The 4826-nt window shown below is 48.8% G+C and overlaps 1 pseudogene; it reads left to right on the top strand.

Annotated features, from left to right (window-relative positions):
- Positions 1-1520: 1520 nt before the first annotated feature.
- On the top strand, positions 1521-2981 carry LOC146190507 (very long chain fatty acid elongase AAEL008004 pseudogene; annotated as a pseudogene).
- The last annotated feature ends 1845 nt before the right edge of the window (positions 2982-4826 follow it).

Genomic DNA, 4826 nt, shown 5'->3' on the forward strand with positions numbered 1-4826 from the left:
TTCGACTCGGGCATTGTTTTCAGAGCGGGCAAGTTAGAGGTTCCCTTTTAATCCGGCGCCAGGCCTTCAGCATGGTTGATCTTTCCCTTTCCATGTCGTTTCTCGTAGTGGTAAACACGGGTGGCTCAGGGCAATGCACTGTGGAAAGGACTTAGCCAGCAGCGGCAGCGTGGATGGGGCGGCGGTGTGCGGGAGAAAAGTGGAAAGAAAATCTCTCGACAGGAGGGGGTTTGACACCCTCACCGGGGAAAGAATTTCACCGTGCTTTGTTTGTTGTAATTTGTATTGCTAGTGGGGCCCTGGGTTAGAGACTAAGGCCAACCCTCGGGGCTGTGTACATCTAGCATATTTCCTTATTGGACAGTTGATGTGTGAGGCTGGCCTCTGGAACTGACCGCCCCTATTTCTTTGTTTTGTGAAGGTGTAACAAGTGACGTGATCCAAGAGAGTCCAGTTGAGCTGGGGCTCCATGCGTAGGCATGTAACGTGGCTGTTCTGCTTAGGCTCTAACCAGGTAGGTCGAAGAGTAAGGTAGCACAGAGTGTTATTGTTTGTAAATTCATTTCAACTTCCAGTGTTACTCTCTGTATATATATGTCAAGCCGTAAATATATGCTCTACCATCATCACCTTCAGGTACGCCTCCTGGTCTTCCCTACGCCGAACTACATAACAGGAATGGTTTAAAGAACCTTCCGAAAAGGAACGAACGACATAAATTCTACTCAGCCGTTGCAAAAATTCGCCAAAAGGCAGTTGGCATGGGCAGCTCGTTCTATTTATTCACTTCATCCCGCCCCTTAGTTACTATCACTTTCTAATCCGCACTCTTTGGTAGTGCATGGCACCTCATATAGCGGCGTTATTTCGCACCATCCGCTATAAAATAAAACAAGGAAGACAGAGCGAGTGATGTCCGCCTCAATATGCCGTTACATAATACCAGCGTCGGCGTTTTTCGACGCCATCGCTAAAAAGGAGGCCCCATTCTTACGCGGACAGTCCGGGAAAGAAGAACTGGCGAGAAGAGACACTGAGCGCGCATCATTCGCGCAAGCTCCCCTCATTATCTTGCCGGTCGAGTGCCGTTCACGACAGCAGCCGCTGCCTTGAGGCACCTTCAAGAGAAAGCCACTCTCCGGTGAACGAGCGTCGGCAGCCAAGTTCCCCTCATTATCTTGCCGATCGAGTGCCGTTCACGGCAACAGCTGCTGCTTTGAGGCACCTTCAAGAGGTTAAAGCCACCGTTACTAGAAAAAGAAATTATTAAAGCCATTCTCCGGTCCGCGAGCGTCAGCAATCATGAACCCGTGCGTTTAAAACAAAACTACGCAAAATGAAATGCGCCAACGCCGTCGATGCTGGCGCTCCAGTCGGCCTTCCCTGGAGTGGTTAGGTTCCTTCATCACGCGTGCTCGTCATCACCGCGACGCGTCCTCCTTTCCAATCGCGCAGCGTGTCAGCAAATAAAGGCTCACTTTTCGTCGGGCTGCGATCTGTCGCCTTTCGAAACCGCGCAGAGACGACAGGTAAAAGCCGCACCTCTACATCTCTTCGCGTTTTATATACGTCCTAGTGTAGACGCGCGCGCCAGCCGGAGTGGTAGCGAAGCGGAACGAGTGGCGTCGTGAACAAGATCTCGCAAGTGAAACGAGCACTCGGCGAAGGCATGGCTTCTTCAAATGCCATAGTTGACGAAATGGCGACCCAGGCGTTCCTCAGGCGGGACCCGCGCACCGCTGACTGGCCGCTGGCAGGAAACAAGCATTTTCTCATCACCCTGTTCGTCGCCTATATCTACCTTGTTAAGATAGGGGGGCCCCGGTTCATGAAAGGTCGGAAACCCTATGATGGTATCAAGCCGCTCATCATCATCTACAACGCCTCGATGGTGCTCCTGAACTGCTACTTCGTGGTGGCCTTCATCTCCAAGTCGTACCTGGGCGGTGGCTACAACCTCTTCTGCCAGGGCATTGACTTCGAGGCCCGCGACGAGGTAACCATGAGTATGCTCAACCTTTGCTGGTGGTACCTTATGGTGAGGATCGCCGATTTCCTGGACACTTTCTTTTTCGTGCTTCGCAAGAAAGACTCTCATATCTCCTTCCTGCACGTGGTCCACCACATCTTGGTAGTCTTCAACGGCTGGTTCGGCCTCGCCTACGGCCCAGACGGGCAGGTTGCCCTGGGGGTTATCCTCAACAGCTTCGTGCACATATTCATGTACTGCTACTATTTCTTGTCCTTGCTGGGCCCCTCCGTCCAGAAGCACCTCTGGTGGAAGCGCTACCTCACGCAATTCCAGTTGGTCCAGTTCGTCACCGTTTTTGTACACTCGCTCATTCCCCTGTTCATCAACTGCGGCTACCCCAGGCCGCACACGTGCATTGTACTCAGCGAAGCCGTTTTCTTCTTCGGCATGTTCGTTCGGTTCTACCTCAAAGCCTACAGTGACCAGAAGGGTGTCATGAGTGGCGCAGCGAAGCGAGACACCAAGAACAAGGTTCACTGATGACGCTTACGTTAGTGTTACACTTCGGTGTGTTATGTTGACTCATATTTGAGAGCAGAGCAGAGCAAGAAAAGGCACGGGAAATGACAATTGTATTTCTCACCGCTTCTTCAAGTAGAGTGCTCTGTTCTGTTTTCAAACTTCCATCTCTTCATCCTGTGATATAGGCAAGGACTGCCGCATTGTTATTGTTACCGCGCGGTATGTTCAACGCACCTGTACTCTAAGTAAGTACAGCTGCTGCTTGTTCTTACTCTGTCATTACCATTCCTATGTTAGTATTTACATAGGAAACAGTGCGCGATGCCGATGGTGAACTTATGGTGTGTCTTTGCAGAGCGCCACGATAATTTCGCGGCACATGGCTGTTCACGCCTACCAAGTGCACGATTACTCTATTAGAATGTTTAATTATAGCTTGCGATAAGCTGCTCTCATTATCGTTGCTTCACCATGTCATAACGATGAACCCCCCCCCCCCCCCCCCCCCCCTTGTGCTCATTCTTTAACAGTGGTAGAAAATGCTTGAATTATACAACATGGCATCTTCAAAACTTGCAAATGGCAGCAGCTATGAGCTCAAGCGCAGTGCAACATCTGCGAAATCTTACGAAAGAACTTACACACTCATTTATCGTTTCTTCTTGTGTGTTTGCAAGTTTTCACGACTTCATACATGAACTACATTCCTTCTGCAGATATAAAAAGAGCTGCAGAAGAGTACCCATTGAATGAAGGTCAGTTGACTTTGCCTTTATTGAAACTTATTTCGACATGACAAGGATTGCTTCAAGAGGGCTCTTTACGCATAGATTTCTTGATTCTGCCGTCTCTCAAGCCCAAATCGCCATCGCAGGTCGCATCTGGGCTGAAGGAAAAGTCACAGTATTGACGCGAACTGGGCTACTATAATATCTCTGGTTTGGTCGACAATCCAGTTCAATAAAAATAGATCGATCACGCGCACAGCCTTTCATTCAGTGTTTCTTTGTGGAGTTTTGTCATTTTATTGTACGTTGGGTCTGCGTGTACGTTTGTTACGTTAGTTTGTAAAAAAAAAAAAATGTTTATTCTTGCTACACAATTTGCCTTGGTCGTCGATCCCACTCTCCCTGACACACTTTCCAGTGGCCACTGAGTTGCATGCAAGAAACAGCATAGACGTCACACACCAGTCCAGAGTTGAGGATGCTGATCAAGAAAAGGTGAGGTATGCTTGGAGTTGCCACTCAAAAGGCGCGATATGTGTTACTTTGTTTTCTAGGCAGGTTTCGGGCTCCCATTCAAAGCCAAAATAACAGGCGCTATAAATAGAGACACACTGCAGTAGAAGAATACCTAAATATGAAAGGAGCTAAAGAGGCTATGGTTGCAAGCAATGAACACAGACTCAGTTGTTACGTATCAGGCTTACTTTTGAAACCGGAGGCTTTCGAAAGGCAGCACCAGTGGTTCCGAACTTGTCAATGAAGTTTACTCGAGCCTAAGATTCAGTGACCGCCTTTTTATTCTCTCTTCTTCTCTTCCTGCGAACCTCATGCGCTGAGACTGTATGTACATATACTAGTGCCGTATTGCCTTCGCTTATGAATGCGTTTAGCCGTCGTACAGACCAGCCCAGTAAAGTGCGCTGAAGATTTCAACGAAGCAGCGAGCATACCCGTGCACTGCGTTCGCATGTGTGCAAATGAATCCGTCGCTTAGAGAGCCTAGCTTTCAGTCACTCCGATGCATGGGATTCTTGGGCAGCCGGTGTAACTTGGTTTAGCAATAGCAGTGCCCAGAAGGAGTGTCCCCTCGGGTGGTTACAAACATTGTCTTACAACTCATGCCAGACTGCACGCAATTAGTCTGGGTGCTTTTTCAGCTGAATGCACGTTTTGCGGCCAAAAAGCAGATATTTACCATGGTATGGGCTTGCCAAGAAACCCATGCCATACCCCATAAAGACAATACAGCGTCGGCGGATTGGGAAGTAGCCCTGTCGAGCGCTAACCTTGCGGCACAAAGGAACCTGCTTGCGAGAGCTCGAACAGCGCTTCAGCGAACGGAGTCCAGGCGTTATGACCCGACCAACCCCACCCTTAAACCATAACCTATTTCTCAAATAAACGTTGCATACTACTACTACCCAGCAAGGGCGTATTTCTTTTTTTTTTCTTTGCAGTGTATAATGCCCTGTAATATGTCCAATGGAATGGATAATCGCTCTTATTAAACGGTCTATAGCAGCGAAGTAACGAATCTAACGAACGAGTAACGAGTCCCCACTGAAGCTCCCATAGAGGGTCGCGCATATATGATACCAACATTT

Source organism: Amblyomma maculatum, chromosome 4 (genome assembly GCF_055883805.1).
Source record: "Amblyomma maculatum isolate TAMU_Amacu chromosome 4, ASM5588380v1, whole genome shotgun sequence".
In the NCBI taxonomy this organism is placed as follows: domain Eukaryota; kingdom Metazoa; phylum Arthropoda; class Arachnida; order Ixodida; family Ixodidae; genus Amblyomma; species Amblyomma maculatum.